Source organism: Apteryx rowi, unplaced genomic scaffold (assembly GCF_003343035.1).
Source record: "Apteryx rowi isolate R43461 unplaced genomic scaffold, aptRow1 scaffold_108, whole genome shotgun sequence".
Taxonomy (NCBI): domain Eukaryota; kingdom Metazoa; phylum Chordata; class Aves; order Apterygiformes; family Apterygidae; genus Apteryx; species Apteryx rowi.
In genome coordinates this window covers 1,059,761-1,084,551 of record NW_020447286.1, presented here as the reverse complement: position 1 = coordinate 1,084,551, position 24,791 = coordinate 1,059,761, and the positions used below count along the sequence as shown (strand labels likewise).

The 24,791-nt window shown below is 37.9% G+C and overlaps 1 protein-coding gene across 1 annotated transcript in view; it reads right to left on the bottom strand.

Moving 5' to 3' along the window:
* The window catches only part of SEMA3A (semaphorin 3A), a 173,860-nt gene that overhangs the window by 78,505 nt on the left and 70,564 nt on the right, over window positions 1-24,791 (bottom strand). The window lies entirely within an intron of this gene.

Here is a 24,791-nt window from a genome sequence, read left to right as displayed (position 1 = left end):
AAATAGTGAAAACTCATTCACACCTGAACATACTAGTTTGCATGCTAATATTGGTATTTATATGAAGAATGGCTTCTTTCAAATAGCTGTGCAAGATATGTAAATAGAAAGAGGCCAGGCACAGTCAAACTGAACAGCTGTTCAAAAAAGAAATATATATTTGTGAACTTGGTTTTGCAATATTTCACAAGCTACAGACAGCAGACTTATCTGAGTGTCATTCGACTTATTTTTTTTTTCCTAAGACATGTCCTAGATTTGGTGCACAAAATTGTATCCACTTGCATCAATTCTAAAGCACTGCCTAAATTAATATTTTAGGTAAAATTTTATTTTAATTCCACAAAACACATAGGAATTAAGACACTTTAAAAATACCAAGGAATTTCATTACAGTATCATTATAGTATTTATCCCTTTAGAAAAAACAGCCAATATAGAGTGATTAGGAAAAAAAAAGAAAAAAAAGAAAAGAAAAGAAAAGAAAAGAAAAGAAAAGAAAAGAAAAGAAAAGGAAACACATAGTTAACATGAATGACATGTTAACCTTGACTGATTAGTAAAGACACCAAAAATGCCATCCCAATGGCATACCAGACACTAGATACCATCAAGGATATTGAACAATTCTCAAAGGACATGGGGAATTCAGACATCTTTGTGTTGCAACTTTCTGGGTTGTCAAGTGCAATATATCACCTAGGATCACTGGCTGGCTCATATAGGATGACCTCTGGAAATAAAACCACCACACAATGACTGTCTGTTCCAGTCAAGTTATTAAGTGGTCTGCATATGTAAGCAATAAGATACACAAACCTAAAACCAGTACACGTAACTGAACTACATAACCCAAAAGGCTCAATTCTTTAAGTGTTTCTATTCTTACCCCCAACATATTTTCCATTAAAAAACATTTGGAACAGGTTCTAATTGCTTTAGCAGATTCTACTATTATGTTAAATAAATTATCGGGCCATACTCTATCACACGATTGTACTGGTTTTCTATGGTTATTTTTAGCATTCGAGACCACTGCTTTCCCCCTTTGTCTTCTGGATTTCCTGTATGTTATTAGACTGTGGTGAGGTCAGGCATCAGAGGAAATAACAGCAGCGCTAACTCCTAGACCCAGTGTTTTATGAATTACTGAACATCAGTGATGTAATGGCAATAAATCTAACCAGTCTCAGTCTTGTGTCCTGTTGTAAATAAATGAAGTTAGCAAAGGTGTTATTTTATTCAAGAGCCTTCCTGATGAGAAAGAAAATGCTTCCCCCAGGGGATTGTTTGCCAAATTGCTTCTATAATTAGGGTTCTGTTTAACAAGAGAAAGGTTCTCCAGTTTTCCTGGGGAACTTTCATGTCTGAGGCGGGTTTTGTCAAGGGTATCTTATTTACAACACGGAAACGACTGCAAATTGGAGAAGCAACGTATAGAAAGGACTTCGTTGAGTGGAGTTAACATATAAGCATATGGCCAAGATTTTCTAATTTCCCAAGTGATTTTGCATGCTTCCGATTTGGGCACCCAATTTAAGACTTGCTCAAGGCCTATGATTTTCACAGAATACCTAATGTTTACAGAAGTCAAGTCCTTCTTGGGCATGGTGAATTGGGCAGTTTAAAATTCTGGTGCTTAAGACTATTAGTCACTTCTGAAAATTCAGTCATATGTCTGCATTGCTGTTTAAACTGTCTTTTTAATTCCTCAGGGCTGGGTGGGAGGAAGGAATTATCTGCTATGAACCCAAGTGAAGTCCCAAGTAAAGGTTTCCAAAAACCAGACTCAAAATGAGTGACAGAATGAGGATCAAGTCCACAAAAATGTTATAAATTCTTTCTCCTAAAATAAATCCCACTGAGTGTGCTTCCAGAGAATCTGTGCGAGTAACAAGGAAGCAACAGAGAATTTCTCTCTATCGTAACAACTATTAAGCTTTGCTTTGTTTTAAGACATTGCAATCTATCTGCAACCTTTTGTTCAGAGAAGCCTGTAAAGTGGCAGTGTTTGAGAAGCACTCAGATTTATAAAACCATATACAAGGTCTGGAATACAAAAGGTGAAATTCTGGTCCTTTGGGCAATTTTGTTTTTTACTTGAATGAGGTAAAGCTTAAGTTTAAAATCTCTCCAATAAGCATTCATCTTTAGTCTTTGTTCCCTCCGCTTACTATCAAGGTGACACCACCCAGCCCCTCTGCAGCCTCATTTTATTTTTCTTCATTAGCAAAAAATAATATCCTCAACACATTAATAACTGGTATAGCATTAGAGAACAATACCTCTGAAAAGCTAACTTCTATTGTGCGCACGGAGACATAAGTAACAGTAGACATAATTATAACCTCTCTCTGTGACAAGTTACAATTATTACTCATGGCACTGTGTTTAAGAACGATGCATTTCCCATACAGGTTGCTTTTTATATTAAAAAAAGTCAAGAATGTTTGATATTCTTTTCCCAGTGCAACAAAAATTTTGCTGACATAGAAACAGATGTATTTAAGTGCTTTCGATTCAGGATGACTGAAAAAAAATGCATTAAAATTCATTTCTCTATTCACTATCTTGCCTGCTTTTCTAGCACCCAGGAGTCCCCAGAATGGGAAAGAATTAGTGAAACTCACAAAAATAAGTAATACATTAGCTTATATTTCTATATATGTGCACGCATAAATAGGAATGCACAGTGTCAGTGGGTCAATCAGCATTAAGCCAAATAACTCAGTTACCAATATTCATATTTTTGAAGGGGAAATACTTCCTTTCATTTAACAGAACTTTGGCTCAAACTCCTGTCCGTTTCACCTGGTGAGATCATAGCGTATAAACCAACTTAGCTAATTTAAACAAACTAACAAACACAGCTTCCTCTTGCAGAGCGAGAAGCTCTCCTTTAAACCCTATTGATTCCTGGAATAACTTTCTGCAGCCTCTTCTTAATGGAATCAAAATGATTAGCTTATGTGGCACTTTTCTGCTAAGGAAAGATGCCCTTTTGGTTCCTTCATGGTTCCTCACTGGCAGTGCGGACTGCTTGGGGTCTGGTTGGGTGAGGCAGGGCTCAGTCTCGGGCTCAAGGGACCGTCAAGGACAAACCCTACAGATTGCAAATGCGGTCGTGTGCCACCCGCAGAGTGGTATAATCCTGGGCACCTTTCTCTTCGTGCATATCTTTTCAGTCTTGCCGTGTGTTTCAGAGCCTCATCCTGAAGCCCAAGGAAGATTCCCCTCAAGTTCAGTGAACGGCAGCAAAATCTTTTTCATATCCCTTGCCATGTTTACATGTTAAGTGGGCGTCACAGCTGATCCATCCAAATGACTGTGCATTAAACCAGTTGTTTTCCATCACCATCAATTTAAAAGGCTTGAACTGATAAATACTTGACTCCTAAACTTGCATCCATACCATCACCCTTCTGCTTTTTGTCATCGTTAAAGTAATGGCAATAAACATGGAGAAGAAAGAGCATGTGTATTCTTAAGCCATACTGATTACTTGTTTTCAAATATCTGACTGAAAAATGCAAGCTTAATTTGCATATATGCAGATAAATGTTTAACCTCACTTAGCTGTTGATCCCTCAAACATATAATTACACACAAACGCACAGATACACAAATAAAAATACTAAGACCTGAAATATTAATCACCTCACCTACTGTGCCAAATTCTTTGAATCTGTTGCCCATAAACAAAAGCACATTTAGACAATGAGCTGAGCTCTCAGCTGCATCCTCAACACTTGTGCAACCCCAGTGAAAGCAAATATAACTAAAGGAACACTCAGCCTTGGAGATGATCAAGCAGGACAAATATCAGAAGAATCCACTTGTCATTTGTATATACACACTATAAATGCAATTTTTAAGGCACTGTGTTGTTTCTAAACCATCTTTTCTTAGTTTTACAACTGGAATGCTTGCTTCCTGTAAGCTTGTCCTGGATCCAGAAAATTTGATCCTAACTGGTAGGGAAAAAAACCACATGCCTTTATTTATTAAAATCTGCTCAGACCATCTGCGAGATAATGCTGCTCAGCTTTCTATCACCTTGGACGTAAACATTTCAGCAGGAGAAGGTGGCTGTGCTGTTTGAGGCACCTTCTGAACTCTGCTGACATTATCTTTTCTTTATAGCTGGAGCTTTGTTTTCCTAAGATGTGAACACTGATATCAGACCAACGAGAAATAGGAGACAAGTTTTTGAAACACTGTCAACTCTAATTGGTTCCTGCCGAAGCAGAAGTCTCTTCTAGGAAAGGAAAGAACTTGGTAAATGTGGTCTGGTAGTGACCAAACTTCTGCAAAGATGCTGAAATTTTCTTGGAAGCAAAATCTTGCAAAGACTACCAAGGCCTGCCAGTCCTATACCGCAGGTTAAGACGTGCACAAGATAGAGAAATTGTGCAAATGAAACATATCTTGCTTTTTATTATTATTATTATTATTATTATTATTCAGGCATTAGAATTCACACTTACAAATGGAATCTGAAATATAATAGACCAGCTGTCTTTCCATTTCAGGAGGTGTTAGCGGTAGCAGGGAAGTCAAATTGCAGGATTGGCATTTTATTCTCACAGCAATGACTAAGCATCTGCTCCAAAGCCCAGCCAGTCTATGGCAGTCGCTTCTCATATTTCAGTGGCCTCTGACTAAGGCCTGAAAGCACCAGAAGAAACATCACTTTTTGTATAGATTAAAGAAACAGGAATTTTAAAACTACACTTCTGTCTGAAAACATTTTATTTATCAGTGTTAGAGAGAAAAACTCAGATTACTGACTCAAGGCAGCTAGAATAAACTAAAGCAACTTATCCTTAATTTTTCAGTGTATTCACTTTGAGGACTTTGTGGCAACTTTGTATAAAGTTGAGTTCACTGTTTCCTTCTATAACTTTCCACAGAAAGCAATTCTGCAAACACTACTACAGTATCTCATTTTATAGATCAAGAACAAGATCTTAAAGATACGATAGCTTTTCTACGAAAGAGATCAATGTTGTCAAAAACACAAATTGATTTTTAGGAGTTTTAAAGAAGGAGATAAAGAATAAAACCTAAGTATTGTTATGCTGCTGTATAAAGCCATGGCATGCCCGCATTTTGAATACTGCATGAAGCTATAGTCTTCTAACTTAAAAAGTATACAGCAAACTAGAAAAGGTATGAAGAAGAGAAAATTGTTCTCAATTTTCCAAAACAAACTGGGAATGTCAAATGCAACTAGCTGGTGGAAGTTTTAAAACAAATAAACAAAAAAAACGTATTTCTTGCATGTTACACTTTGTGGGACATGGGATGTAGCGGTTAATTAAAAGATACACAAGTTCAAGAAATGCCTGCACTAATTTATCAAAAAGTAGGTCATCAAAAAGTATTAAACACAGAGATTCCTCCCTGGGTTCAGGAAAATCCCTGAGCAACAAGTGCTTGAGGCTGGGAAACTATATCACCAGGCACTGCTGCATGCTTGCCTTATTCTCTCCCCAGCATCCATTCTCGGCCCTGTGAGAACCAAGACCCTGGGCTAAATGGGCCCCTTTTTGGGGGCAGATTTGACTGTTCTTATGAAATGAGGCAGAGGGAAATCAGGCAATTTAGCCAAGAAAACTATGCCAAAGCAAAAAGCTGACGTTCTCGTTCCTGAGTGCCATGAGATATTTCGCCCTGTCTCAAATCCTAGTAAAGCTAGTGGCAACTTGGCTTGCTCAGCCCATGCAACGCTGCCCACAGTGTGCCGGATAAACTTGCTAGGGATCACCTGTGATGTGGAAAGTGCGCCAGGCCTTTAGTTTCCCAAGGAGTGTTTCAATTGAGTTCCAAAATACAGAGGAATTGTCATATGCAAGCATCCACTTCTTTATTATCCCCTTGGATTTTACAAGAACAAGCAGCAGAAGCAAAAAATCGCTCTCAAGAATTTCCACTATCTGCGATATACAGTCCACTACAACAACTCAATATTGAATAGCTAAACAATCTCACAGGCAAAAACTAAGAAGAAATAAGTCCTTTAGCTTAGAATAAAGATGAGGTAGGTCCCTACATAGAATAAAGACCAGATAACTCACACTACACAATTTGATAGAGGATTTTAGTACTGACTTTTATGATTCAAATATAATCAGTGGAGATTCACATAACAATATTGTTCTAAAATGTTCCCATCACATCCAACACTTATAAAAATAATCTAATCTGTTTAAACATATTGGAGGGAAGAAGAGCTGATACATAATTATCTCTTTCCCTAAACTGTTCTTTGATTTTCTTTCAAGGCTCAAAGATCCACCCAGTTTTTGTGCTAATAGCCAACATTGATGTCACTGAGAGAAACAGAACGGAAGATAGAGTTGGAGGTTGAATTTGAAGATAAATTGAATAAAAACATTAGAAACCAGTTGATAAGAAAAGCAAACAAACATCCAGCAAGCCCACTTTGGGTTTCATAACTCTTCCTTGCTTTCTTGATTTATCATAATATCCTTCACTTCCCCTTTTAATCATGCAAACTTACAGCTGTCTTTTTGAACATTTTTAGACTCCACTTCAAGTCCCTTACTTGATACCATATGTCATACATTTCCTCTTCTTTTTGTGAAATGGCTTCAGATAGAATGGTTTAACCTTATTTTTCTGCTGTCTGGATTTTGTCTTTCAGTATTCAGAAGCCCCTTTCTATCTTAAGTGCCTTTCATTTCAAGTCACTTCATCAAATTTTGGTCACAGGTCTTAAATCCTGCACTGTTGATCTTCTTAACTAATTTAAGAAGTCATAACTCTATTAATTACAAATTGCACCATGATGAGGTAGGTCCCAAAACTGAAGTGAAAATGGTATAATAGTACAAGAGTACAAGAGTACAATGGTACAACAAACAGACTTATTCCACCTTTCAGTGTCCCAATGCTTCTTTATTTCTGCGGCACTCCTATCCTTCTACCACCTCTGCCTTAACATCACATTAGCTGTTAGCTATTTATACACAAATCCATATACAGAAATAATTTTCAGCATGTGCATGAGGTCTATTGTCGTAGATGATAATATCTGAGGAAGAACACTAAATAATTCTTAAAGATATATTTTGGTGCACAGTTACATTTCAAGGATGTGAGTCTGAGCATTAGTATCTATGTATGTTTGATGGCAGTGCCTAAGTGTGTCTTCTTCTGCAGGCTGGTGTGGATTGTTTTTAGCTAGATAATAATTTGCTTCAACTCTTGAACAATTAAGCTGTATCTGAAATTTCATACTACTTCCTGAGTTCCCTTCTTGGATTCAATTTGTTTAATTTTATTCTTTCTAGTTCAGAGAAAAGTAAATCAATATCCAGGATTTTTTCTGAAATGCATTGCTTCCGAGTTCCTACCTCATCTTATCATTTTCTTCTTCTTTTTTTTTTTTTTTCCTTTTCCCCCAAGGTCATGAGCATCCCACATATTAAGATAGGTGACAAAGATAATCACTGTTTCTGAAGACGCATATCTTTCTCCACTGACAAGGTATAAGGCTAGGTAACTATACTAGCTGACTGTGTTTCAGGTGCTTTAGATTAGTAAAATATCTTCCACCCTCTGAAATTAGGCTGCAATTAGCTTTTAAGGGAGTAGATTAGATAATACCAGGAAAGAACAAAAGACTGTGAATCTCAGAGCCCTCCAATACTTTGCTGTTGCATCGATTCATCTTTCCTGTCGTCATTTTTTCTCCATTTAATGACCCGCTGTTCCCTGGCACTACAAGTCTACACAAAATCTGTCTCCTGTTCCCCTTCAGAGCATCCTGCTGAAGATGCTGCCCATGCAGAGCTGTGGCTGAAAAGCAGTTTTTCTTTTTGAAGCATCTAATGCAACTCATTGGAGAGAGAGAAAGACTTCAGATTTGGTCGAGTCCTGGTGTTACTTTATATGTGTGAGTGATCTCCCTGAAAACAATAAAATCATTCGCTTAAGTTCCTTCTGAACGGGGACCTGAGACTGCTTTTCACAAAAGCACTTTAGCATGCACTTAAACAGATACGTTGGCTATATCAGTCTGGCACATCTGGCACATAAAGCCTCCATGTCCCCATGTCTCCACAGAAGTCAAAGAGTGGACGGTGATCACAGTGGGGACACGGGAGACTTGGCTTTAAAAACAATTTTAGAAACAAATGTGGGGTTTGCGTATTCTTTCCCTTTGTCTCCCATCGTTCACTGAAACTCCTCGAAAAAACATTGCAATCTCTTTGTAATGAAAGTTATTTGAATATTTAGCTAACATTGAAACCAAATTTACTGTTTAGATTCATCCCTTCATCTCTGTAAAGATATTGGTAGTTATTTATGCTTATTTTTTAGCTCTCCTCATCTTACTTTTTATCAGGTGGCTCACATATTTAAAATCCTTTTGCCTTCAGCAAGGACTAACCCTCACATCCAACCTTTCCTGCCCTTCTTAACATACTGGTCTTTGCTACAGCACTGCTTTTTAAAAAATAATCTGGGTTAACTTTTGTTGCAGTTTCTCTAAGACCTTCTTACTTTCTTCTTTGAGTTCCACTTCAATCTTGTCAGCCTGGAGGATTCTAAGTGATTTAGAAGAAGAAATGTAAATTTTCCAGATATTATCAAGGAATAAGAGAAAAAAGTTGGTAGAGGAGCTTGAACTATCCATTTATGGTATTTGATTAAAGAGATACTCCTATTTTTCAAGTAGAATGTACTGCTAAGTATATTTATATAACAAACATGTTTATTACTTATATCAAAATAATCTCAGATGGTTCTGCACTAAACTTATATGTTATGTACGGTAAGTATACCAAAATCAAAAGTCAGTCAGAACTGGAGCACCACCAATGAAAAAGACTCAACCCATTTTGTTCCAGTTTAACTCTTACAGTAATTTAGATTATAGTTAATCCCAAAGGATATTACCTTTATCTGTTTGGGATTTTTTATAAGAGTTAAGTCTAGAATTACTTCTGACTGTACTACTTACCCAGTTAACCATATAAGAAAGGTGTTGAAGATATAGCTAAAAAAAAAGAAAAATCTATCTTTTTTTCTTTTTCTTTTTCTTCCATTAAATGAATCATTTTGGACCAGGCTTTGATTTCTCTTACTCAGATGACTAATATGGCTCATGAGAGTAAGTTAGTGCTTCATATGACTAAGATGTCATACTTTTTATAAGTAACCGAAATCTCTAGCCTTCCTGTCTTCTGTTATTTGTTTTAAAGTATTTCCTTATTTATTATCTTTAGTACCCCATGAAATATACTGATTGTAAAAATAATATCTAAGTCATTAAGTGTTATCTAAACTGGTTTCTGCAATGTCAGCTAAAATAAATCATATTTTTCAAGGGATTCTGTATCATCCTTCTCCAAAAAAATAACACACATTTTCCTTTATTTTCCTTTAGCCCTCTCTTTAAGACTTTTATTTTCTGATTCTGATATGTTACTGTTTTTATAACGTCAAGAAAGTACCTTGAGTTAACAAATTTATTTTGCTATAATCTTTGTATGGAGAGATTTAGCATTTCTGTATTAACCATTTTTTATGCTATATTCTTATTATCTCCCTTCAAGGTGATTCTTTTTACAGTGGGTCACGGCTTCTCAAAGGCTGCATCAAGACAGGCTGGCACAAAGAAATAAAAGCCAAAGCTCACAAACCTAGGAATGGCCAGCAGAAAGGGGTTGCGTTGCAGCTCACCTTCCTGCCAAATCCTCGGAGAGGCGACACTGCCTTTGGAGTCCCAGCACTACTCTGCACGGTTGTATCGCCGTGTCCAACTGCAGTGAGATTCCCGTAAACAGATGCACTGACACTGAGCTGAGCTTAAGAGCAGCTTATTTGCAGTTACTTTCAGGCAACAGAAAGCAGACCTGAAATAACAGCTTAGCCGAATTGAGAGTGGCTGCGCAGGGATTTGCACCAGCATAGCTAGACATTTGCAAGTTTGTTTGCGGACAAGGCTTAAGACCGGCAGATTGTGCTTCCATGATCAAAACTCCCACTGCCTTGCCCAGACTCTTCTTTTTGGCTCCCTTTCTTGATTGAGGTTAAACAAAGTCAGCTTTCTCCATTACTGTTTTATCTATCTCCACCAGTCTTTTAGAGCATACATAAATCTTGTACTTGTGTCTACATCATTTATTATTATATTATGCCTATTTGAAAGATCTTTGTAGCCTTTTTCCATGTTAAATGATGCTCATTCTTTCCATTTCCTAAATTCAGTATGAGTTTCAATGCTTTTTGGTTAGGAACCAGAATTCATTATCCAGATTAAACTGCTACTGTCTTCAAGGGATTTGTTCTCCTGTAAGTACTCCAGGAATAGATCCCAAGTATGGAAATAGTAGTCTAATGAAGACTGTTACTTTGTCTGGAGAGGAGAGGAGAGGAGAGGAGAGGAGAGGAGAGGAGAGGAGAGGGACACTTGAATAATGAAACCAGATCCCTGATCCTAACAAAGGGTGATGAACTACATAAACAGAATTTTTTTTGTTAAAACAGAATAAAATAAATTGTATTCAATAAAGTAAATGAAGTTAAGCACCCCAACCACCTATTATTAAATTGAATATGCTACCGTTGATCTATCACCTTCATGATCACTGATGCTTAGCCAAACAGAAAGCAAAACTTGGATCAAGTCAAGGGGGAAAACAACAGCATTATTTGCATTTTTTTTGCTGTTTGACACATGGTTTGTATTGTAGTTGCAGTCACACCCCTTGTGAAACCTTCACAAGCTTGTAAATAAATGTTAGCTACAGCTAGAGTAATTTTGATTTATACAAATGGTAAAACACTGTCAGGTTTACTGTTTGTTCTGTACTGCAAACAACGTGGAAGCATAGAATGAAATGATTAGGGAGTCACTGCTTTGAAAAAGTAATCAATGCCATTTGTTTTTCTGTTTACACATTTACGAGCTCCTAATTAAAAAAAAAAAAAAATACCTCAGGGCAAAGAAAAACTCACAGGAAGAGAATCTTCCTCTATTAGGATGTCTTTTCTAATCTCGCCTCTAAAGTAGTTTACAGGTGGGGAATCAGACTGGAGCAGTCTGCATATATATATTTTACTGTGCCAAAGAAGAAGCAAAAATCTAATTATCTGAGAAGCTGCAGCAACATAAAGCTCGCTAATTCTTTGGGAATCACAGTATTAAGTCCCTTTTTACACTTACATATTATAACTTTGTGCCTTTTGGAGGCTTGGAGTACAAGATGTTGAATTCACTTTTAACTGTTTGTGTTCCATTCCCAGTAAGTTGAAACTTGGGAACATTGGACCTTATGTGTGCAGAGGTCTTTAAAGGGCATCCAAAAGATATTCAGTGTACAGATAGCTCCATCACTGCTATTTTAGCTTATCTGGAGATTTTTTGACCCAGGGACGTGGGATCATTTTCTCAGAACAATGACTGAACCTTCATCTTTCAAGAAATCTGAATCACAGAGAGCAAAACCATTTAAGGTCGAAGCAGTGGGCTTCAGCAGAAGCCTGAGGACTGGAGACGAAGCTGTGACATCGGTGTCACCCTCAAGTGAAATGTGCAGCAGCTTTGCATATCACAGATAAGATGGTGCCACCACTGCCAATTATGTCACTGGCATAAAAGCATGCATCATGGCATGAAAAAGGCAGATTCCTATCAAGAATTCCTCATCTTTCCTTTCCTCCTGTCAATGGTCTCCTAGCCTCATTGTGAGCAGAGCTTTTTCAGCATGAGACTTTTTCTCCCACCCCTTCTGGTTTGTCAAAAGACATGATCAGGCAAAACATTTAAATAAGGGTGAAACTTTAGGTATGTGAATAATCTCATTGCCTGGAGCAGGGCCAATGCCTCAGGAGGACGGCAGAGAGCTGAACTCCATATCTTCTAAGGTACATATGCAAAGGGTTCAGATGAATGATCTATTTATGTACTGGATTGTTTCTATTTAAACAAAGAGAAAAGTGAAATATACTGTGTATGTGTCACTATTGGTTTGCATGATACTAGGAAACAAGTTTTGAAGTCAAAATCTATGAAATTAGCTTTCAATCCAGCGTAGGAATTTTGAAGAAAAATATGTTGCTCTCGTTGCAGTGTTCTGCTCGGTCAGTGGTGTTACACATGTCGTATTCCCACTTAAATGGGCAATGAGAAATGTTTATAGCCAGACCAAGCCGATTACTTAACTTTTATGATATGGTTTATATTTAGTTCAGAAGAAGACAACAAAGCTAGTAGTCCCTGAAAGCATCTTCCTGTTGAGTCAGATAGAGCCGTTAGCAAAACCATAGCCACTGATTACCAGGCTTTTAATACCATGTAGCGCAGAGGTGTGAAAAGGATCCAGTGAATTTTTATATTCACCTCAAACGGAGCTGTGTTGCTTGAGCCTTGCACTCAAGGAGCACGTGGAACTGGACCCTGATAATCCTGCTATTCTGCTTGTCTTCAACAGTTTTGTGACTGTTCTTTTTAACCCAACAGCACACACATTATTTTACATATAAAAGCAATCAGCATTGTTTTACATATGAAAACAACTGGGCATATCCTCAACTCCTCAGCTTTCTGCCGCCTGTCATATTATATATGCCACATATTCTGTGCATAAAATAGATTACTACAAGGCTGATATTTAATTTCTTTAATTCATTACATTGCGGAGGCATGTTTGAAGCCACATTATTGAAGGATTCCTCCAAGGTAACCATTTAACAGCTAAGTAACCTTTAATTACTTTACTGTAATGATACACATCTAAGACAGATATTGTTAGACTGTGACATCTGAGCACTTTAACCTAAAGGTAGTTATTAGCACTCCCATGCAAGATTCATTATGGATCATATTTCATTAATGGAGAGTATTGTGTTCTCATCTGATTACGTACTTGTGAACGTTTATTAACATATCTTTCCTAGTGTGACCATGTTGCAACTCAGAGGAATCCATAGCTTTTCATAAATCAGGTGGTATTTATTAACTAAAATATATGTAATCATACAAGAGAAAAGCTATATGACAGCTATTCTGGGACTGTTTGATGCATACACTAAATAGGAAGAGAGTTGCTTAGGGCTGGACAATGTTTATAATTATGATTAGTCATGCAATATTTGAAAAAGAAAGAATTAAAATGCAAATTAATGCTGCATTGCAAGAATCACTAATTGTGATTTATATCACTACAGGTGAGAAGACAGTCCAGACTTGTAGATCGTTGACTGCAGATGTATACAAATTAGAATAGATTAGATGACATAGCGAATCACTGCCAATTCTAATAGGCATGAATTCATCATGATATATTTATTCATTTTGTACAATACCTCTTTTTATCTAAATTTTCCAGTAGTGACTAGTTTTTCATCTAATATGTTTTTCATATTTTTTTTTGACCGAGTTAAAGAAAAAAACACTTTTTTGTTAAAAAAAAAAAACCTTTCCTCCTCAGAATAAATAAAAATAAACATATATGAATTATATATGGGAAATAATACAGAAGCTGAAAAGGAGAGAAAGAAAAAAACAAGCCAACAAACAATAAAACCCCAGATATTAGCTTGTCTTTCCTTGAATTGCCAAATAATAGTGGAAAGTTACTCACCCTTTCCCAATGAAATAAGTTACTTAGGAAATAACTAATTTACTCAAAGTCCACAGAGGAGGCATGTATTTCATCCGAGTCAGGTCACAGCCACTAAGTTATTTGTCTTGTATAGCGGAGGGAGCGGTGAAGGAGGGAACAGAAGGGCACACACAGTGCATTTTCCTCCCAGGGCTGGTACTTGAGTGAAGATACAGCGATTCTGCCTGGTTTATGCTCAAGAGGAGCCAACACATTTCCAAGAAGACTTTTTGAGTGCCACAAGCAGAAACAAGTTGTTACAAACTATGTAAGAACTTAAAATGAATGGAGGAGTAAATGATTTTTTACCCTGACTTTAAGTGATTTTATTCTAGATTTTTAGGACAGAAAGAGTTGCTGTGATCACTTAGTCTAATTTCCAGCATCACACAAGTAATATCGTTTCAGCCTGCTTCAAAATCCCAGGCTTTACCAGAGTTGGAGTGTACTGTTGACAAAGTATACAGCTGATTCAGACAGACCTATGGAAGGCATACAGGACCAGCACAAATACTTAAAACTCTGCCTCTTTCAGTACTATTCCAAACCTCCCACAGTCTCACAGCAGCAAACTGATTAACTCCTCATGGCAAAAAAGACAGACTAGTGTATAAGGAAGATAATTATTTATGTCTATGCACTGCTTGCATGTCTATCATTTTTAGATAATTTTATGCACAGTCCCAAGTTCCTTCCTTGCACAAAGCACACTCTCTGCCCTGACCCATCCCTAAGCCTGGATTCTCTTCCTGCTGATGGGTGCTGTTGCAGCAATCAAGAGTACAGTGCCGGACTAGGTTTCATATTCACATAAAAGTATTGTTTAAAGAAGTGTGAAGGATTTTTCTTTCCTGTCAGACTTTTAAGATCTTGAAATACCTGACTGTTAATCTATCTGTGTCATCTTGTGCCAGCAAAACACATGATGCGAAAAGATGAAAGCTTCTATACTGATTTTCTTTACCCTTTCTAAAGGTATTTAGCAAAGTTAGAAAGTGATACAATGGCTAAACTATATCTTACAATGGTTAAACTATATCTGCTCTTGTTTTCTAGACATCATTCCTTCTGCAGCTATCTTCTGCTTAGGTAGGGCATATACAGGATTAATTCACGTCTATTATTTTACAAAGTTTGGTCCATTTTCATCTTGTTAAGAAGCAAATTGTTAACCATTAATCAAAGCATCTACCTTTAGCATTATTTTCTTACTGAACTGAATAGTGTTTTTTTATGATTTGAACATATTTAGATAGCAACAAATTCAAGACAATCTTTGTATAACAGAGGACAGAGAAGAAATTCAGTTTCAAAACCTTGTAAAGGCAAGAAGGCATCTGGAAAGTATTATGAAAGCATTTTCACATAAAAATGAATCTTTACATAAAAGTGCGGATGGTCAAGATAGTAAGAGAAGAACAATTATTTACTCTTCCACCAGGCAACCACTGGAAATACCTGTGTACTGCTATTTACTCAAAGAAATGGTAGCTTCACCTGCAGTTGCTCTGCTATTTATCAAAGGCAAAACAAGATTTAATCATTATGGAGAAGCCAGCTTAGTCATGCCAAATGCAGCTGTTGATGAAAGAAAGAGATGCATAAGGAGCTTGGAAACACACCAAGGAGGCCTCCCATTGTGGAAAGTCACTTTTTTTTTTTCCTGAATATGTTTAAAAGTTTGCTCTTAAATCCATGAGTGTTCTCATCTTTCCTTTGCGGAAATGCTCCTTTTCCAGGAATTTGGGATTCTGACAGTCAGTGCCAGCCTCAGAAGGAGGGAGGTTTGGGGCAGAAGCTAAGGCATGGGCCTCTCTCTTCATTGAACGACTTGCACAACCACTTTACACACCTCCAAGACCCCTCCAAAGGCAATTGCCAAGGCTATATACCGCTAAGGTCACGCAGAAAGGATAAATTTTAGGTTGGGTCTAAAAGTGTGAAAATAGGCAAGGTTTTCCAACTCAGTGTTTAAAGATGCCTGGGTATGTTACTTCTCAGGGTCAGATATGCCTAATACATTTAGGAATCAGGCTGGAAAAGCACTTGTCTACGACACCAGCTCTCATAAAGTTTCAGACAAACTCCTGAGGAGTTCATTAACGTCAATACACTCGTGATGAGGTCCTCCAGTCTGAACATTTAGCGCAAGCTCTGGTTCGTCTGCTGCTCTACGTTTCACAGCTCCATGGCTTATATGTGGAACATCACCCACAGCTGAAACCTGCTGCTTTGTGATACTGCTTGTTTAAAACCTATTTGACAAGATGTTTGTACTGAGCTACAAACACAATACAGTCACTTCCTTCAGCTGCAGAAATCACACTTAAAATGCAATTCTTCTTCAAGAGGTCAGCCCCTGTCAGCTGGAGCTTTGTGACATGGATCTAACTAAGAATAATGCTCCTTTGATGCTGGTCTATCCAAATATGTTCTAGGTAACTCCCTCTTTCAGTTTTGCTTCCCCCTGCACCTCTAAATCAAGAAATTATTTTATTTATAAGTCATTTCCTTAATTAAGTCAGTGTATCTTATATGCTGGTTTACCATTGTTTTTATTAAATTGTTTTTCCAACAGATGGTGGTTTGATATTTTTTTTTCTCCCTCATGTTGGTCTAGAGATCAAAGGATTCAGCCATATTTGTCTTTTGCTTCTGGAGATGTGTGGATGAAATTTTGCATGTGTTGCATGACTGCAAAGTTGGGTTAATGTTTTCAATTGTTACTCTAACAAGAGGAAAATGCTCAAGTTTTATGCTACTAGAAACATTATGGACTCAGTTGATGAATGAAGGTAATATTCCCACCCTGAAAATGGTATCGTAATCTTCATATGAATGCCATCTCTCTACAAAAATACAACGTAAATTTGTAATGATTTAGCAAAACTGTATTGTCTTATGATAAGATGAGGTATTAAAGTTGCCAATGTGAATATTTATATTCTGGAAATAAATAATTCATCATAACATCCTTTAATTGATTGATAGAAAAATAATTAATGCCCAAATGCAAACACTGGATGTATTCTCAGCTCCTGTGGTAACAATCATTTTCCTAAAGCAATCACAAAACTCCGACTCATCACTCAAGCAATGCTAGAAATTCATGCTTTCTCTCCAACAATACAAAAGAAGAGTGAACTTAAGTCTTAGGTACACCGGAATAACTCATAGAGAACTCCACTGAAGACAACTGTTACTAGGAAAAAAACAGCACACACACAAACGGAAATTAGAGCCAGATTGTAAGAGATGTCTTTAACTTGAATCACGTATTATCTGAACATACTCTAAGACACTCATCCTTTCTGTGATATGCTTTTAAGGCATGGATTCACAAAGCATGGCGTTACGTGTGATATAAGTGAAAATTCGCTCAGCGGTTGTGTGTGTGTGCGTGTGTGTGCATGTGCGTGTGCATGCTCCACTCCATGAATTCACTTCCATGGAGGTCTCTTTCTATCTCACTCTTTTTTTCTCCCTTCTAGCAGCATAAACAAAAGTTTTCCCACAGTTCTGAGGCTCATTTCTTTGAACCTAATGAATATGTCGACTGGCTTTAGTTTCTTATTCATGAAAGTCATTCAGCTGTGGCATACTGTATACAGTTCTCCACTGTAATCAACGGGCATTTCTCGGCAACAGAAGGCCGAGAGTAACGTACGTTCAGGGAACAATGGGGTTCTCAGTTATCTCGGTGAAAGCGTGCTAGCGCATAGATTCCACTCATTAGGAGGCAGTGGGTTCAAATTTGACACTATCGTTCATACTAGAGTCTTTTTGCACTGAGAAAATCTGAAAATTTTTATTGTTAATAGTTATTTTGTTTTAGATTTTTTTTTTTTTTTTCCAGTGGAGGAGAGTATGCAGGATCTTTCTCCTGCGAAGGTTCATTTTGCGTCACTGCATCTCTCTGGTGACCAGACCAGATTCACGGAAACACTGACGCTTGCTACAAACCATATTCTTGCCAGTTCTCTTTCATCTCAGGAAAGTTTTCAATTAAAGCCAAGCTGCAAAACAATGGAACGTCACCTGCAGAGTGACTTTCATTTAAATTTTCCTTAAAACATATGTATAAGGTAAGATGGTTCTGGAGTTGATTTTTTTTGTTGTTGTTGTTCTTAAGAATAAACTGGGAGGTCTGCCATAGCAATTTGGATATATTTATCAAGTCCTAAACAAAAGTTGGTTGCTGAATAGCTGAACTGATCAGACTTGAATAATAATAGGAGATTCATTAGTGGTTTCTGCTGTGCAACAAATGGCCCTTGCAGTTGTAAATTCCACGTCTTTGTTCTGCTTCTCATCGTATCTTATACCTCTTCTTGGTACGACTAACGAAAGAATTGTGCTTCCCCTTTACCTAAACCAATTAAGTCACTAGACTGAGGAATAAAGGTGAAGAAATAAAATAGCCAACTGCACTGTTTTGACTTGCGGCAGTTTAAAACTCGACCCCATTTCCTGCATGTAAATGTTCAGCTTGTAAATCTCAAAGTGAACCTCAGACATAATTACTGACTTTCTGTCACTTCAGACATAAATAGATTCCAAATTACTTAGGTGTAATTATGAAATATGCAAGGGCAGAACTGAATGCATTGCATGACAGCTGAAAACCTGAGATGTTCATGTTTCCTGTCAATGATTAAAGCATGACCCCTTTGCTAAACACTTCCCCCTCCCAAAAGGGTATTTCTACCACATCTGAATTTTCAGATATTGAGCCAGATCCTTTGCACTTATGTGGTCTGGAATAGCCCTATTCTAACAAACGTACCTTGACACTGGTAAGCTGAAGACCAAGTGGATCAGCTAGTACTCAAATGTTCAGCTGTCATAAGGACACTTCCTTCCTATTTGAATATGTCAGAAAAATGAACACTAGCTGCAAATTTAAATGATGATGTGTGTTTTACATCAAGGGTTGAGTATGTATTCTACTTTGTGTTAACAAATCAGCTCCCATCTTGCTAAAAATAGGATACTTGCCTTACAAAAAAATCTCTCTTCGGTATCTCCCTTTTTGGTGGATAAAATGCCTGTAGCAGCTAGACTTTCACAGCAGTGAGGGGTAGGAGAGATGTCAGCCACTGCTGCCATGTGAGGTATTCCATTAAGAAAAGTTTACCTCATAAATTAAACTATTCCGACAGCTAAATTATCACATAAAGCCTAATAGTCCTACTTTAAAGGATCGACTCTGGAAATAAGTTTTTATTGGAATTATCTTTTGGTTCAGATGACATGACAGAGTTTTGAAAAAATTGAGGATACCTAGTTTAACTTCTCTGGTAGCAAATAAAACTGTTCAAAATACAGCTAAGGTAAAAGGAGATCTGCAATACATTCAAAGACAGGCCTTCATAAATAATGGGATTTAACCATGAACCTGATTCATATCTGTTTACAAAGGGATTTATGGAGTTTTTCAAAAAGTCTTTTAAAAGGGAATCAAATTACCACTTTTTAATGACCTTCTACTTGTGTAACTTTATCACAAGATAACGCCATGTAATGAGAGGTGCCACTTGGGACGTAGCACAAGGCTTGTCGGAAATGCACGCTACTGCACGATGTTGCTTAAAAATACGTAGCGCTTCCAACAACGTGCCCTAGTTTCCTTACAGAAATGTCTGTCAGATGTTGCCAGCACAAATGGCTCACTGAGGCAGTCTTAGGGCGAAGGGCCGTCATGCTTCCTCTCCCGCTCCTCCGCTCCTCTGGTAAATACTGCCTCTGGGTCACTGGAAACTTCCCGTTCCCAACCAATGACATAATGAATTATGACTTGGAAAAAAGAAGTCTATTCTATATATAGCTACATATAACTGTATATAAAATGATATACTTCCAAAATGCTAGGAAGGTCCCAACTATGCCAAGATTTATTCTTTTTGACAAGCGGAGGTAAATTGTACATGTGTGAAAAGCCTGATTTTATGCAGAGTTTTCACACAAGGTAGCCAAACGGACGGGAAATCCATGCAGTGTGGAACACCAGAAGTGATGGTTTGCAGATCCAGCAGCCTCCAGGGGATTCAGCCTCTTTCTTCGCAATTTCGCAGCTTTGGCCACTGACCCTGTGAGATTCCTGGACAGATCCAGGCGTCACGGCGACTACTCTGCTCCCTGCCATCCTCTGCAGACCTGAAACACCACCACCACAAAGCTTCCAGTAGCCTGGAGCTTCCCAGTATAGCAGAACTCATTGTCCTACTTTTTCCAAAACAAGATGAAGGCCTGGAAACATCTGAGAGATGGTGGCAGAAGCAGCTAGGCAAACGAAAGCAGTGCTCTTAAGATACTTACCCCGTGCACTAGCTAGAGATCCACCTCTTTAAGCCTTATTTTTGAGTCCTATAGTAACATGATAGCTATTGGTTTGGAAGATTAAAGCATCTTTGAACTGAAATAGGCTGCTATAGATCTATAAACTAGATCTCCCTTTACTGACATTTCTCTGTGATTATAATTATGATTAGAATTGTTATATCCCAGACAAGAATCATCCTTTAACAGTATCATTTTTCTTTATACTTGTTACGGTAGATTTCCTTTTTTTAATATTTGGCAAGCACATAAATGCCATATTAGCATTAATTAGATGGAAAGCAAATTAGCCTGAGGTGAGTCTTAATTTAAAAAATCATTTGCTCAAATATTTCACTTAAAAACCACAGGCCAGAATCTTAACTGATGTAAACTGACACAGCTACACTGTCTTCAAAGAATTTATGCCAATTTATGCTACATCTGCTACTAGTGAAGTCAATGTTTTACCCTGAATTTTATGTTAGATAATGAAACAGAACAAGCTTTTTTCTACCAGCAGTAGCAGTGGTCCTTCAAGTAGTGTGTTCCTTCAAAGTTATTCTTTTAGGAAAAACCTGCTCTTCCATTGCTATATTTATATTGTGTGTGTGTATATGTATATAATATACATACACACACACACACACACACACACACACATATATATATATAAAAAAGACAGATACATAAATGTATCAAAACAGGATGTCCCTTGCTTAGCAAATGCACTCTGGACTTCTAATGTGAAGTACAGAAGGGACAAAAAGAGTGGAAGGTATAGCTTAGCAAAATTTTATGAGTTGAACCAAAGATTTTCAAAATGCACAGAGACCGGAAAAAGCAAATATGTTACAGGTGGTAGCATTATATAACTTCATATGCAATAACTTAATGTTTTATGTACATCATAAATCTGACCTAAATTTAGAGCTTCTTTATTTATTAAGAATGAGAAATAACCTACAAGTAAAGTGATCCCAGATCTTTTAAGTTCATCCAGCTAAAAACAAGTTTTAATCTGTTGGACAACAACAAGAAATTTGGAATTAGGAGGCAATAAAAGATGGGGGGCTAGTTCTGCAGACAGCGTCTATTGATTTACCTCTGCTGAAGAAACTCTAATGCATTCCCGATGAGGAGCTGGCAAATGATTTTGGGTGGCTCTCGCAATGCCTGAGTGTTAAAAAAAGGGTTCTACAGGGCATTCGCTAGACTTCCACCTGTGTGCAAGGGTTAAGTAAATGGAAAATCCTGCTCTTTCCTGAGCAGGACTGTTCCCTGCTGGTTCGTGCAAACTACCCCAAAGGGAGTGATGGGGAAAGCGCGTAGTGCTGCTGCCCCCCGCGCGGACACGCACAGACAGGTGCATTCCGCATCCTGCTGTGGTTTTCTGGTGGCTTTAATGCGCCTCTGTGTCTCCCCGCAGTTGGATTTGTTCCTTTTAAGCACAGATCTGACTTAGGCGATCTTGCAACCGTGAGTATAACATTCCTATGCATTCAACCCTGTTTCCTCAGAAATCAGTGGGAGCAAAGCAGAACGTTACCTAATTACCTTCCTGTATTATGTAGTAATTGCTTTCTTGTATTATATTGCTTCACGTGGGGAGACTGCCATGAGTTGCCTAACTGTAGAGACCTAAAGTAGGGGTAGGTGTCTACGCTAGGTCACCTCTCCTAACTTCAGACACATACTATAGATATAGTATAGACTTTTGAGTATGAACCAATTTGCCCTATCAGTCAAGGTAGAAATAGTGTTTCTCCAGTGGATGATTCAGATCGTCCAAATCAGGAGGTTCCTCTCAGATACTTTCTATCTATACATGTTCTTTGTCTTCCCTGAATAAGTTCTCAAGCCTACGTGTTATAAGAAAGTCTATTCAAACATTAACTGTATTCTTCTCTCTAAATACTGTGGCTATTCACTTACACATCTGGAATGGATTTAAACGAAGATTAGTCTGCTTTACTCCTTAGAATGCGGTGTAATTCACAACATATTAGGTTATATACATTTGCACAGATCATTTTTAATCAGATGCACAGCATGCTGTTCATATCCTTTTACTTTTTTATTATTATTTCTTTTACTGTACTTCATCAAACTCAATTAGATCTGCCTAGTTTCATCACTAGAAATGGTTTTCTTCCAATATGGAATGGGACTGTAATATGCTGCTTCATATAGAAGAGATATGCAACAGATTTAACAATTCTCATTCCTATTACTTTATGACTGTCAGACAAAGTAGTTTATTTCCTCTTCCCAATCATAAAAACTGTGCTATATTCCAGGCTCTTGCAATCCATTCCAATTGCTTCTAGTGTCTCTTTCTATCACTTCCCACTCTTTTTTTTTTTAATTTATTTCACTTCTCTTCGGTTAGAAGCATACTCATTTTCTCTTCTCCACTGTACTCAGACTGGTGGGTTACATTTGGAGATCACATAAACAAGCAGTCCTATTAGACTGTCGGTACATTTCCCGGCTATTCCCCTCATCAGTTCATGTTTACCTCTCTCTTACAAGTGCTTGAAAATAAATAAGCAGATGGAGAAGTCAGTTAATTTTCTGAAAGTGTTGTGGTGGCAAGTGAATCTTCAGGAAATGTTCTAGACGACAATTTTTTAATTCAAAATCAACTGCTTGCCTTCATTTATGCTTTTTACCTTTTTCAGTATGCTCAGGAGGTATAAAACATGTATGACAGAGAAGAGCCACCTGGCTCGTGGACATGTCCAGTGCTGCTGTGTGACATGACAGCATAAACCACCTGGCTCTTGCAGATGCAGCGCGCAGGGAGGTAGGGGTTAATATTGTTTCCTCCATTCTTAGTAACTTTAATAGTTACTGTCAATCAAGCTCCCTCCTCTTCCAGACATTTGAAATTCCTGGCTAGTTGGTTAGTGCACAGGAAAAGAAGGAGCAGGCTCTAGCTTTGAGAGAGACGGTGAAGATTGTTCTTCATTGCAAAACCTAATCAGCTCATTTATTAGACTGACTGTCACTGTCAGAAGGGATGGTACCCTGGCTGACCACCCAGTTTGCAAAGCCTGAGAAGCGGAGGGTACAGCTACCTCCTGCCTGCCCCATCTTCTCTCTGCACGGGCTGACCTGGACTGAGAAGGTAGAGACCCCTCCTGCATGACCATCCGAGGTAGTGCAGAGGATACAGGACCTTGTGCCACTGAAAGGGCAGGTGAGAATGGTTTCACTCACGGTTTAAGTATGAAAAGGAAATCAAACTGTAATGGGTCCGAGGCAGTTCAGATAAATGCACTTCTTACTGCCCTGGCTTGTGAAGCTGAAACCGAGCTTCATGAGAAAGATTCAGGCACATGGGCACTAACAAACTCACTGCACAAATGATCAAGAAAGCAAGGATTTAGATTTTGTTGATAGCTATGGACTGCTAAAAGGAAGCTAACACAGCTATTCTTTTTCAGCTCCAAGGACAAACACATCATTGACACAAGTCTTTCAAAATCCCGAATGTTAAACCAAGGTTGGATCTGGCCTCTAGTTTCTGAACATCCTTGCTATAAATCCTTGATAAAGTGTGTGTTAGCTTTACGGTACACTCATAAAACAGCCAAATGTAAAAGTAAATGACCTCATACCAGCTATCTCTCTGCAGATAGATTCACTTGGCAGATAGCCAAGAATTGATTGACACACATCTTACAGAACACGAGTTAATTAATATGTCTACCAATTCCCAAATGGATCTCAGGAAGCAGAGAATCTGTTTAATGCAGTAAGCAATGACATACTGTGTGTGGTCAAGAGACAATCACTAATTGCCAAGAATGCATTCTGGAATAAAGCATTAAAGAATATATATATTAAAAAAACAAAACAAAACAAAACAAAAAAACTCCTTCTACTCTGCAGCTCCTTTATCCCTTCAAAACCTTATGCTTAGAACATTATGAAGACTCATGTTTCAAATACCAAAAGACATTTTTATAGAGAAAAATGATTTCCAGACTATAACTATATAGTTAACACTCAAAAGGTCTGTTAATTTACAAGGAAAAATTCTGATTTTTAAATAACTGAGTGAGTTCTCATTCATTTAACAGCAATGTCTTTATTTCCAGGGAAATCAGAATGGCAAAACCATAAGGTGACTTGAAATAGCTGCTCTTCAGAAGCCACAAGTAACACAGTTTTGGATTCACCAATAAAACATATTCATAAATTAAATAAGTGCCTGCTGCAAACACATCAAGAGTCTGGCTGATAAATTGAAACAGTCCATGGAGCAATGTTGAGTTAAGCCAGACTGAAAGCAAAGTAGACTCACTTGTATTGTGTACCCATTTTAATACCAAAATAAAAAATCGGCTTTTGTGGAAAGGCTAAGGATTAAAATGAAGTGGCCAGAGCACAGAGACATTCTAGTAAAATCTTCAGCCAGGAAAATCAGCACAGTCCCAGGGCCTTCAGCGAGTGACATTGTTTTTCACCCAGAGAAGACCGTGCTTATCTATTCAGTTATGGCGATCACTGGCAAAACAGCACAAAAGCTACTCCATGCTTTCCACAGCACTAAGAGATTTAAAAAAAAAAAATGGGGAAAGAAAAAAGAAAAAGCTATTCATTTTTTTGCTAAAAATTAAGGAAAGAAAACGTAGCCTCGGCGCCAGACCGCGCCACCGCCAGGAGAGCCGAGGACACGGGCGGCCTCGGAGCGAGCGCGCAGCCGCCGCCGCACCCTCTCAGAGCTGCTATCGCTCCCCACGGTGCATTCAGCTTCACAGACCAGCGTGGGCTTATTTGTATTTATTTACGACTCCGGAGGAAAGGATGGTGGAGGGA